Below are 14,028 nucleotides of genomic sequence, written 5' to 3' on the forward strand. Positions count from 1 at the left end.
TTTCCTCTCCAGCAGATGAAGTTGCATGGCAGCAATCTGTCATCTAAGGCCTCATAATTACTCCCATCACCATCAGGACCACTGCCATCAGTACCATCCAGGACCACCACCAATTTAAAATAAAAAAAAGGCTCTTTTAAGAGCCACCCATAACCTTAGAAAATGAGCATATTTCCTTTCACTAACAAGCTACACATTACGAATAAAATAAAATAGTAGTCTAAAAATCAAAAGAGGAAAATAAATGACTGGAAAAGATGAATGCTTTTAATAATTATTTTAATGATCACTTTGTAGTACAGATTCATAAATGCATCAAACTGCCAAATAAAAAATAAAATTATTGATTGTTACATGTAGTAATTTGGTGAGTCTATTAGGCCATGTTTGTGTGTGTCTTGTCTGTATGTTTGTTTATGTGTGCATGGTAGTGTTTTATTGATTGTTAAATTCTGCTTCATGTAATATTTGTTGAAATTTGATTTTAACTTCAGATCGACTGCGTAGAGGAAGGCGTCTCAAAGCACCAACTAAACTTAAAAGAAAATGCTCTTCCTCATCTGGTTTGTTACTGATGGCGTTCAGCACACAGCGCTGATAGTCAGTTATATCTTGCTCAGCCCTTCTCTTTGGAGCAAGAGTACGGCGAGAAAGTTCAGGTGTGCAGAGTGGTGGCACATTAGGGGAGTCAGGAGATCCGGGCTGTGTGGTATTGGCCTGGGTTTGGGTCAGGGACTGTGTGCTCTCATCTGATGTCTGTGGGGGACAAATCAGAAAATGTATTTAAAAAAAATATATATATACACACACACACAGATAAAGTGTATAGCCAACTACTAATAATAATAGTAATTCCTTCCTTTGACATAAATAATAATTCCTTCCTTTAAAATAAATAATAAGAGCCTTTCATTTAACATCATTTATAACAAATCCTATAATTCTTTATACAGATATTGCAGCACTTACTACACAATTAAAACAGATGTAGCAGCACATAACATTGAGGTTCACGTAGTATGCTACACTACCTCCACTGGTGTTACCATAGACTCAAGGAGAGCCACTACACTGATATCCTCATCACAAGATGTATTCAAATTGCTAGAGGTGTCCCTGTTTGTGATGTATGGTTCCAGGAAGTTGAGGATGGACATATATGCTGTCCCTGCACCTGACTTCTTTCTCTCTTTCTCTTCATTTTTCTCTCTTTTGAAAGTGTCCCTCAGGTATTTCCACTTTTTACGACATTGTTCTACTGAAATTTGTATGAACAAAAAGATTAGAGATTTTGTGAAACTTAAAACAATTAGAATATTCCGATTACCGGGCGTTATTTATAGAAATGTATCTAAAAAAAAAATAGCTTTGACGGTTTGCAAGCTAACGTTACGCTAATGTAAACACCGATCAGCTGTCTGACTGCTTACCTGATAGACCGATCGCCGATGAAATGTTCCTACAAGCATTGTTTTTTAAATTCACATTGTGGTAATCCGGGGATGTCATCTGGTATAAACACGTATGTTCGGAGACCAGCAATATTAATTTTTCATCCATTTTGGTCAGCTCTGCTGTTTGATGTCCTTGTACACAAAGAATGTTGAATGACAGTTGGTCGGTGTGATAATAGTCCCGCCCCTCCTCCACTGTGATTGGACGGTTGGTTAAAAGTGACAGTGATGAGCGCTGCGTTTTATCCAAAAGTTGAACATTTTTCAACTCTCGGCGACCAGTAAAAACGCCGAACGCTCAGCGCTTGAGCGTTAAATACTCGCTCAGCGCCTCGCTACGCTCATGGCGTTTAAAAAACGCGGCGCTCCCATTGAAAACAATTAGAATTTTACGCCAGGAGCGTGAAAAAACGCTTTGGTGGACACACGGCCTTAATGAAGATCATGCAACCATGACCATGCCAAAAAGTAGGACTTACAGTATTTGTTCCTCAGGCTTCCCTAACGTGATTGGTGTCATAGACTGCACACACGTCCCCATCAAGGCCCCACCAGGCCCCAATGAAGGAGATTTCACAGTGTAAATGTGCAGGTAAGTTACTATTACGATTCTTAATATTTCAGATTAGTAACATATCAAAAAAAAAAAAAAAAAAAAGGGGGGATGTAATCAAAAAGTATGCAGTTGACTGACTAAAAATATCTTAGTCAGTATAAGATATATTTTAGACTGACTCCATCTTAGTATGACTCCATTCTAAATATCTTAGTATGATTCCATGTCTTATATTACAAATGTGGAAGCAAAATGGCCTGGATCTGTGCTTTTTAAGAGAGTCACATTAATGATCATTATTTGAACGTGGTAAGGGAAAAATTTTAAAGGGCACCTATTATGGAATTTTGAAAATTACCTTTCATGTAGTGTGTAACATAGATCTAAGTGAACAAAATCATCCTGCAAAGTTTTATATATGAAAGTTCACTGTAAAAAAAGTTATTGTCTCTCAAAAGTATGAGTCGACTCTGAGTCAATTTAATGAATCATTTTTCCAATTAGTCATTTTCACGGAAAATTATCAAATTGTCCGCTCCCACTCATTGCGCGCACACACACCAGGATAAACTTGAAAACATGTCGACAACAAGACGCTGTGTTCTGAAGTGCGAATCAAAAGCGACCTTTTTTCACTGCCCACTGCTTTCAAGTGTGGATTCGCGAGCCGGTTGATACTGAAGGAAGGTTCAGTACCAATTTTATTTGGATCAGCTTATTCCTCCTCCGAATCACAACCTGTAATTATTATTAATAATTGTTGCTTTTATGTGTTTTGTAGCATGCTCAATAAGTATTTGTGTGTGTTATGTAAGTTACGCTCAGCGCAGCTTCTAGGTCTCCAATGTAAATTTTTTTGAAATATGTGAAATGTTTGTCGTTGTTATTGGAGTTGTCATAAAGAATAGAGCAATACCTTTTAGTACTGCAGTGCTTTATCAATATGTTTATACGTTGGGCTAACGCAAACAATAACTGATTGGGTCTTCTGACCAATCACTGCAGATTAGCGTCACGCAAAGGAGGGGTTTGTAAAAATGAGTCATTGAACGAATCAAGTCGGTGAGCAAATAAGGTAAAAATAAGTGCATAAGACAACAAAAGTGTTTTTTTGTCATTGCATGTATGTAAAACTGTTGTTGGGGACTCCCAAAAAATTTTAGGAACATTTTAAATGCCATAATAGGTGCCCTTTAATATCAAGCTCACTGTATTACATAAAATGTATTCTGAGCCTAACAAAACTGCATTTTTCCATTATACAGGTGCTTACGACGGTATCCTGCTTGGTGACAGGGGCTATGCCTGCAGGCAGTATTACATGACGCCATTTTCTGACCCAAACCCCGGACCACAAACCTGTTTCAATGCAGCTCTAGCCAGGACAAGGGCACGCATTGAAATGACATTTGGGCAATTAAAGGGAAGATTTCAGTGTCTGAAAAGTCTGAGGGTTGCACCTATGACATTATTTTTTGCATGTGCCATACTCCACAACATCAGAAAGGAGAGGACCCCTGTGGTGGAGGTGCAGCCTGATGATGACCTCCAGCCAGTGCACTTGGACCAACCTAGTGGCAGAGCTGCACGGGACAGAATTGTGGAACATTTTTTTTTTTTTTTTACAAAAAAAAAACAAAAACAGGACAATATCTTTTGTTTCTTGAGTTTTATTTCAATTATTCTTTGTAAAGAAAAGCCAGTGATAGTCATCTTTTGCCTGCAATAAGAGATATTGTTATGCAAGGTCAGCAATCTAAAAAAAAATAGCATTTCATGAAAATGGTCTTTAAACGAGCTATTAACCTAATCATCTGAATCAACTAATTAACTCTAAACACCTGCAAAAGATTCCTGAGGCTTTTAAAAACTCCCAGCCTGTTTCATTACTCAAAACCGCAATCATGGGTAAGACTGCCGACCTGACTGCTGTCCAGAAGGCCATCATTGACACCCTCAAGCAAGAGGGTAAGACACAGAAAGAAATTTCTGAACAAATAGGCTGTTCCCAGAGTGCTGTATCAAGGCACCTCAGTGGGAAGTCTGTGGGAAGGAAAAAGTGTGGCAAAAAACGCTGCACAACGAGAAGAGGTTACCGGACCCTGAGGAAGATTGTGGAGAAGGACCGATTCCAGACCTTGGGGGACCTGCGGAAGCAGTGGACTGAGTCTGGATTAGAAACATCCAGAGCCACCGTGCACAGGCGTGTGCAGGAAATGGGCTACAGGTGCCGCATATCCCAGGTCAAGCCACTTTTGAACCAGAAACAGCGGCAGAAGCGCCTGACCTGGGCTACAGAGAAGCAGCACTGGACTGTTTCTCATTGGTCCAAAGTACTTTTTTCGGATAGAAGCAAATTTTGCATGTCATTCGAAAATCAAGGTGCCAGAGTCTGGAGGAAGACTGGGGAGAAGGAAACGCCAAAATGCCTGAAGTCCAGTGTCAAGTCAGTGATGGTCTGGGGTGCCATGTCAGCTGCTGGTGTTGGTCCACTGTGTTTTATCAAGGACAGGATCAATGCAGCTAGCTATCAGGAGATTTTGGAGCACTTCATGCTTCCATCTGCTGAAAAGCTTTATGGAGATGAAGATTTCATTTTTCAGCACGACCTGGCACCTGCTCACAGTGCCAAAACCACTGGTAAATGGTTTACTGACCATGTTATTACTGTGCTCAATTGGCCTGCCATAGAGAATCTGTGGGATATTGTGAAGAGAAAGTTGAGAGACGCAAGACCCAACACTCTGGATGAGCTTAAGGCCGCTATCGAAGCATCCTGGGCCTCCATAACACCTCAGCAGTGCCACAGGCTGATTGCCACCATTCCACGCCGCATTGAAGCAGTCATTTCTGCAAAAGGATTCCCGACCAAGTATTGAGTGCATAACTGAACATAATTATTTGAAAGTTGACTTTTTTTGTATTAAAAACACTTCTTTTATTGGTCGGATGAAATATGCTAATTTTTTGAGATTTTGGAATTTTGGGTTTTCATGAACTGTATTCCAAAATCATCAGTATTAAAACAATAAAAGACCTGAAATATTTCAGTTGGTGTGCAATGAATCTAAAATATATGAAAGTTTAATTTTTATCATTACATTATAGAAAATAATGAACTTTATCACAATATGCAATTTTTTTGAGAAGGACCTGTAGTTTATATAGGGTACAGATATCAATCACCCTGTGCCATTTATGGATAAAAAGAATTTAAAAGAACTGTCAACACATGCCTCATGCAACAAAAATAAAAAGGAAAAGTACTACACTTCCCACCTCTGTATCACATTGTGCAGTAGGCCTTTCTTTCTGCAACTCAAGATTGCAGTTAGAAATAATATGTACACACTACACAACTATAAATTAAGTAAAGTTATTTATGCACTTACATGTACTTCCTATTGATTTTCACGTGCTTTTTATTACGGAAGAAAAACAACGAGAGATAACAACAACGAAGAAGAAGAATAGGAGAACTGTAGCAGCACACTAGATGGCACAATACAACAGTGACACCTATTGGCAAATTATTATATTACAACACTCCCACTTAATTTTACAATAGGCAAATTCTTACCAATTTCTAAATTATAAAAAAATAAAAAAAAACTTTTCTGTAGTCCTTTTTCCATGTTAATAGTTTTACACTGTAACATAGTGAACAGTCTAGCCAATTTAAGATCAGACTAAAACAGGATTAAATGAAACAAAGTCCAATCTCACTCCTGAAACACTCAAACTTCTGTCTCACCAATGGCTTGGTAAAGATATCTGCCTTCATGTCATCTGTGGGACAGTATTGCAGTTGTATTTGTCCGTTCTGCACACATTCACGAATGTAATGGTAGCGAATGTCAATGTGCTTGGTTCTTGAATGATCAACTGTATTCTTTGCGATTGCAATGGATCCTTGGTTGTCCTCCAGGATCACCACAGGAGTAGCATCCATTCCAAGATCACTCAGAAGTCGTCTAAGCCAGACACATTCCTGAGCTGCTTGACTAAGTGCAACATACTCAGCCTCCGCTGTTGAAAGAGCAACAGTTGACTGTTTCTTGCTGAGCCAACTCACCGCTCCTCCACCCAGTAAGAACACATTACCGGTTGTAGAGCGACGCTTGTCCTGGTCTCCAGCCCAGTCAGAATCTGAGAAACCGACCAAAGCTCCAGACTCTGACCGCTCATACTTGAGTGCGAGATTCAGTGTTCCCTTCAAGTACCGTAGAATTCTCTTCACTGTAGTAAGATGTGAAACACTTGGATTTGCATTGAACTTTGATACAACGCTCACTGCTTGTGCTATGTCAGTTCGTGTGGCCCTCACAGCGTACAGTAGGCTACCTACCATAGACTGGTAAGCACTTGGGTTCACAGGGTTGCTGACACCATCGTTCCTCTTTAGCTTTACATTTGCATCTGCTGGAGTTACAACGGGATTTGCATCATGGATACCACAGTTTTGAAGAATGGCTTCAATGTAATGCTTCTGATGAAGGAACACACAGTTTTTTTCTTTGTCTTGGATGACAGAGATTCCCAAGATATAGGACAGTTCTCTCATGTCCTTCATCTTGTAGCGCTTGTTAAGTGCGAGTTTCCGCTCTTTCATGCTTTCCATCGACTCTGTGATCAGAATTAGATCATCAACATACACAGCTAATATCTCCAGCTCCTGTCGAGATCTCAAAAACACACACGGGTCTGATGTACTCTGTTTGAAACCAATGTTTTTCATGAACTCTGTGAAAGTTTTGCTCCAGCAGCGAGGGGACTGCTTCAGTCCATATATTGACTTCTTCAGCTTGCACACAAAATGTTCCTCCCCTGGTCTGATGTATCCCTCTGGTTGCTCCATATAGATCTCCTCATCCAGGTTTCCATTTAGAAATGTGGTTACCACATTCATGTGATGCACATGCATGTTATTCTGGACAGCGAAGGACAACAATGTACGAATTGAGCTAAAACATACCACGGTTGAAAAAGTTTCATCGTAGTCGGCACCATACTTCTGTGAGTAACCCTTAGCGACAAGTCTGCACTTGTATCTCTCCACTTGTCCGTCACTATGATGCTTAACTTTAAACACACATCTTGATCCTATGGCCTTCCGATCCTTTGGTAATTTCACTAAATCCCACGTCTTATTTTCCAGCATTGATTCATATTCCATGTCAGCCGCATTCTGCCATTCCTTTGCATTAGGACTCAGCATTGCCTCTTTCAGTGTGCTTGGTTCTGCAACACAACCAACACTAGCATAATGATCAACAGTTACCAGGTCGGCAAACTCATCATAACCATATCTCTTAGGTGATCTCTTTTCTGATTCTGCCACCTTCTCTAGCAGTTTCATCGACAGTAGCATCGATTGGTGTTCTCTCGTCAGTTTTCATGACAACTTCGTTCTCCGAACAAGAAATGTCCACTTCTTGCTTCAAATCAAAGTCTGACTCATTGAAGATCACATCCCGACGAATAAGAATCCTTCTTTTTTCTTTGTCGTACAAGCGATAGCCTTTGGCATTGCTGGCATATCCCACGAAGCGGAGCTTTACAGCCTTCTTGTCCAGTTTACTTCTTTCTGTGCCTGGGACATGTGCATAAGCTATGCAACCAAACACTTTCACGTGACTCACATTTGGCTGTTTGTCGCACCATCTCTGATAGGGAGTCACTTGTTTCATAACAGATGTGGGGAGTCTGTTCTGTATGTAAGCTGCAGTTGCTACAGCCTCTGCCCAGTACGACTTTGTTAATTTAGCGTGTGAGAGCATGGTTCTCGCTGCTTCAATTAATGTCCTATTTTTTCTTTCTGCAACACCATTTTGCTGAGGTGTGTGAGGTACAGTTGTCTCATGGTGGATACCTTGAGCCTTCAAGTATTCTTGAAATTCTTTGGATGTGTATTCCCCACCATTATCCGTTCTTAGTCTTGCTATTTATTCCGCACTCATTGGATTATATTTTCTCAAATTCCTTGAATTTGGAAAGAACTTCACTCTTCTGTTTCATGAATTATACCTTGCAACATCTAAAATAATCATCAATAAAAGTCACAAAGTACATTGATCCACCGATAGATTAAGTCTCCATGGGACCACAGACATCACTATGAACCAACTGTAGTTTACTTTTGGAACGGATTTCTCCTACTGGCTTATCTGGCTTCCTAGACAGCTTGCCTTCCACACATGCTTCACAGAAAGGAACTTCTTTCTCTTCAGGAAAGTCCACACCATTCACCAGTTTTTTTAGTTCCTTCAACTTAGAGGTGTGACCCAGTCGCTGATGCCACAAGCTGGTTGCCATTAATGCACTTGATGCACAGTGACAGGCTGGCAAACTTCCCTCTAAATCCAGCTGATACAATCCATCAGATCTTTGTGTTCCCATTCCTCTGAGATTTCCATTTTTATTACGGATATAACAGCGAGACTTCTTGAACTGCACCGTATTTCCTTTTTTGACAGCAGCTCCAAATGAGAAGAGATTCCCGGATAACTTGGGAACATACAGCACATCAAACATTGTGACATTTTTTACATCACTGATTTTTAATGTCATTCTCAGTTTAACATTACCAACTCCTAAATTCTCCTCTAGGAGAATTTCTTCATGACACGTCATGTGCTTTGAGGCTCCAGAGTCAATCAAGCACTCAACCTGTTGTGTCATCTTATCCTGATTTGCCTCTCTGACGATGAAGGCACTTTCAGACAAATCTTCATGATGGTCACGTTACATTTTTAGCTTTGTGAGTTTTATGATATGTCCTTCTTTTCCACACTTGTAACATCTCCACGAACCAGGTCTGTCAGCTCTCACTGCCTTGGAGTTAGCCTGCATATCACTACGAACTTGTTTTGACATTGCTGACGCGCCACCGGACAAAGCACCACTGGACATAGCATCGCTATAGTTACCATCAGCAGACATTCGTTTTTGTTCTTCATTTATTAACCCTCTCAGGTCTAAGGGTTTTTTGGGGTCCTTGAGGTGTTCTGACATGCTCTGACATTTGTGCTTTTTTCAGTTATTTATAAACATGTTAATGGCAAAGGTGTAAATTCACTCTATATAGCACAAACAGAGCTACCGTAATATGTGAGCAACATGTATGTACATGTTTGTATTTTTGAGAGAATATTGCTTATGCATGGATATTGAAAAAACTAAAACTTAAAGTGTCTGAAATAAGGCCACAAAAGACATACTAAATATGGATCCACAAGACTTTTGACTAATGAGTGTTGTTGCCTAGAATTTTTGCTTCAAAATGATCTGAAAATCATCCAGCCTAATCATTTACAAAAAACAATACATTGATTTAAATTTTATAAGACACCTTTTGTTTGGAAAGGCAATATGCGTGGAGGCGTGTTCACACCTGAGAAGACAAAGGCCGGATAATGTGCCGCATAATGAGCTGCATATTAATTAGCCCTTTCACACATGGTGTGTCACAGGGTCCCAAAGAATGCAAGGACAAAAGAAATGATCTATATCTACATATTTTACAATTAGAAATTGTAACCAATTACAAATAGGTTACAATTACAACAAAAATTACAATTTTAACAATATTTCAAGTGTATTGCTTTGTAAAAAGTATACATTATCATGCGTATTAAAAAAGTTAAGGATTCATTAGTTTGAATATTGGAACAAACACTATAATAACATCTTAGTTGATAATTCAATATACCTACTTTATTTTTGACAAAACATCATACTATAGTATATTTAACTATGAGCAGAAATTGGTAAACAAAAGCATACCTATTTAATGTGACAGTAGTCTTTTTTTACAGTCAAAACTTTATAATCTATCCAAAACTAATCACAAAATTAAACATTCATATTTTGTCTGTAACATATTGAGTATGATATATTAGTATATACATGTGAATTTGCAGCTTGTTGCTTATACAGACATTTTATTTCAACATATTTCAGTATATTTTTACTCATCTTAGTAGGCTATAGCAATATAGTTTGGATGTGTTCATGTAAACATAACGTTTACTAATGTAGGTGGGAGAGTGAATGAACGGCACAGACACGCGCTGTATAACTGTAGTAAACAACAGTGCGCGCGCCTGTGCCATTCATTCATCATTTAGCCTAAACACAGACACGCAATTCATATTTAAACAGTCTTTTTCCGGTTTACAGTCAGACACTATTTAATATCGCGATTAGAACAAAAAACTTAAGAATAAATGATTTACTACATCAGCTGGATCCGTTGCTCCTCGAAATGAAACTACCACTTTTGGTACATTTTCCAGGGTTATTAGATAGTATTATTTCTCACACCGAAAGGATACGCTGTGTACACAGCTGTACAAGATACTTACTAAACACGATGTGTTTTATAATCCAGCTGGTGGGCGTTGACATGTTTGAATGGCTTGCCTTAGATCATTTGCGTTTGAATACCGCGCGCTCTCCGTGGGCGTGGCACATTAACGCGTAATGAGGTATAATGAGCTGGAAAGAAAAATACTGACATCTCTCTCTTTTCATACAGATTACATAAACTGAGAATATTTGTTTTTTATATAAATTAATTCATTTAAAAGAAGAGAGTTCAAGCTTCATTATGGAAAAATACTTGTGCCTGTATGACAAGTATCGCGGAATTACAGTTAATTTTCGGACGACGTTTCAGAATGGACTTAACTGACAGAGAGAAGGCAGAACGCGCATCATGTTTGTTTTTCTTTATTTGGCGAAAAGCACAACACTTTGTTTTTATTGTGAGTATCCACAAAAAAAATAGACACTTATCAGGATCTAATGATGTACAACACTTAATATGTAAGATCAAAATCAACAAGAGTATTTTGAGTTTCTTTTGCACTGATAAGAAAAAAAGCGAGACTATCGCCGACCTCAGAGGGTTAATGCTTGCTGAACAAACTGCAGCTAGCGAAGGTCTGGGCCCATAACCTATTGATTTTCACGTGCTTTTTATTACGGAAAAAAAACAACGAGAGATAACAACAATGAAGAAGAAGAAGAGCAGAACTGTAGCAGCACACTAGATGGCACAATACAACAGTGACAACTATTGGCAAATTACTATACTACAACACTTCCTCCAAAGGACAGTAATCTGAGAGGGTTTTTTCACTGCCCTGTACAATGGAAACAAGTGGAAAGTGTTGCACTTTCTTCCCTTTTGATGTAAAGTTAGAAAAAAGTCCACTTACTGCACACATTTCAGCCACCACTTTCTTGGGAACAGGTAAAAGTGTTGGTGTATTGTGTAAAACTGCACAAAAAAGGAAAACACAATGGGATTGCAATGAACTACCTAGGGAAAAAATGTGATCAATAACTCATGGCAAAATATTTACATTAAGTTCAGCAGTTTTCACCTTCACAAGTCAAAGCAATTGATCACTGCTCAATAATTAACAGTTGAAATGACTGTACCAGCCATTTGGATTATAGGCCTACTTAATTTAACGCAGCAACAAATTATTTTACAGTGTCAGAGAATTTAAAACCAAATTACCAGTAATGAAGGTGTTTCTGCTACTGGTCCCTTGCTATTGGTCTAAGGAAGAGCTGCCCCCAAAGGATGGCCTCCACAATTGGTCGGTTCACATTTACATGCGAACCCCATGATGTGTGCCGCGGCACCGCCTCAGGCCAGGCATGAGCGCAACACTCGGATCGGCAGTGCAATCCGCACAAGCAGCTCCCTTGAGAGCTACTTGAGCGTGCTGCGCTATCAAACAATGAACGCACAATTGGTGTGTGTCCCCACCTGTGATGAAACGAGGGCAGGGATGCACACGGCACTTGTAGTTTACTTGTTGATTCGCCATGCTTTTGATAATAAATATATATATATATATATATATGCTTGCAATAGTGGACAGACAACACCAAATATGACAGCACACAACAGAGAGCGCTTGCTGAAGAACAGAAAGCTAACGCTGTTGTACGCAACACCAATCACGATTGGCTTAGTTTCTTCATGCTTCAGAGGCGCTACACTGGGGGGCGCGTTCTCCAAAAGTGTCATAGTCGATGCAGTTCGAGTTCCCACGAAAGGAAAAATGCACGGAATTCAAAGGTAAAAATAACTTTGCCAAACAGTTTCTCAGAGGAAAAAAAAAAACTTGATGCATGATGTTCCTCCTCTGCTGCCTGTACATCTGCACTGCTAACACCTGGACTATGTCCACCATGTATATGGTAACATGGTCTATGTTGCATGGTTTTATGAGTGCACTTTTTAACATCCCTAATACTATTGGTATAAATTTTTCCCTCACGTTTTGTAACACATCTTTTTCAACTTTGTTGCCATTGGCTTTTGGCTTGCTTAATTGGGGACATTAAATTTAACATTTAATTTAATATGCAATAATAATATTGATCTGCCTGCATTGACACCATTATATGAAAACTGAACTGAGCTGGACGATGACATCACGGTTTTCTCCAGAGCGTAAATAACTTTACAACAAAATGAAACATCACTGAACTTACTTAAGCTGGACTGTGACGCTATTTTCTTCTGGAAACAAACGAGGGTCAAAACAACCCGATGTTACGGTTACGTGGTGTTAGGAAGCACGAGGAGACAAGGAATAACTGGAAACAGTAAGTTAATGAACAAAACCTAGGAGTCACAAAAACCACGCTAGAAATAAATGTAACATTAACACAACGTGTCATAAACAAGAATGGACAAGGAATGAGGGAAAACGCAGGGTTTAAATACACAGAGAACAGTTTAGGTAAACAAGGCACAGCTGGGCAAATGAACTAAACACAGGTGAATGAACTGAACACTAACGAGGAGCGGGAAAACTGGGACACAGGACTGAACCAAAAGACTAAGCAGGGGGAAACACAAGACATACATGTAACAGAAGCCCCCCCTCCTGCAAGGCGCGTCCTCACGCCGTATAACATCAATAGGGGTGTGGGGGGGGGGGGGGGGGGGGCGTTCTGGAGGCTGACGAGGACGTGGACTATCTGGAGTAGGAAGCCTCCAGGGTGGAGCAGGCTGTACAGGCGGCCTTCCCATGGGGCTCAGACCGGTCCCCAACGGCCGGGGGCTCACAGCCCCCCGCCAAAATTTTCTTGGGAGGAGTGACAGACTCACTGATAGCCTCTGGGACAGGCTCTGGGACCGGGACAGGCTCAGGGACCGGGACAGGCTCGGGAAGCATGACATTAATAGTCTCTGGCTCGGCGGCCATGACATGAAAAGTCTCTGGCTCGGCGTACCTGACGTGCACAGTCTCTGGCTCGGCCGGCTGGACTGACATGAAGTGCAGGCTCAGCAGGGCCGACGTGAAGAAACTCAGGCTCGGCAGGGCTGACGGGGAGCAGGCTCGGTGGGAAGAGACTCAGGCAGGACGGTCTCGGCGGGAAGAGACTCTGGCAGGACAGTCTCGGCGGGACTAGACTCTGGCAGGACGAGACTCTGGCTGGATGGTCTCGGCGGGACAAGACTCTGTCAGCGGGACAAGACTCTGGCTGGACGGTCTCGGCGGTACGAGACTCTGGCAGGACGAGACTCTGGCAGGACGGTCTCGGCGGGAAGAGACTCTGGCAGGACGGTCTCGGCGGGACGAGACTCTGGCTGCAGTCCGTAGTTTTTCCTCTTTGTCGCCATCTCTGTTCGAAATCTGCAATTGCAGTTATTCACGGAATTATCATATTTACGTGGGTTGTGCCTCGGCACAGCGGATGAATCCAATGTTTTTAGGAGAATGTGCGGCTGTCAGTCGCCGGGCCGGTGTGGATACTGGCATTCGCAATCACAGATTCTACTTTTTGGAAGTATGACCAACATACGAATTTTCACCAAAAAATGTCATCTGAACAAGTAAGTAACATCCACTTTTGTTCTGACCAACTAAGGGGGAAAAAGCATTGCAGTAAATCGCACTGATTAAATCTAACGATCGCTTATCATATCACATCAAACCGTGCTAATTATACTTTGTACTCAAATTGTTAATCTTAACAACA

The 14,028-nt window shown here is 40.6% G+C and overlaps 1 long non-coding RNA gene across 1 annotated transcript; it reads right to left on the reverse strand.

Annotated features, from left to right (window-relative positions):
* Nucleotides 1–262: 262 nt before the first annotated feature.
* Nucleotides 263–1,680, reverse strand: LOC143749478 (uncharacterized). Its single transcript, XR_013206994.1, has 2 exons — nucleotides 1,431–1,680; nucleotides 263–756 (listed from the first exon to the last, which is right to left on the reverse strand). It is a non-coding gene; the product is annotated as an uncharacterized LOC143749478 (long non-coding RNA).
* Nucleotides 1,681–14,028: the final 12,348 nt, after the last annotated feature.

The sequence above is a fragment of the Siphateles boraxobius genome, unplaced genomic scaffold (genome assembly GCF_051911475.1).
Source record: "Siphateles boraxobius isolate OS27281-9 unplaced genomic scaffold, OSU_SipBor_1 25, whole genome shotgun sequence".
Taxonomy (NCBI): Eukaryota; Metazoa; Chordata; class Actinopteri; order Cypriniformes; family Leuciscidae; genus Siphateles; species Siphateles boraxobius.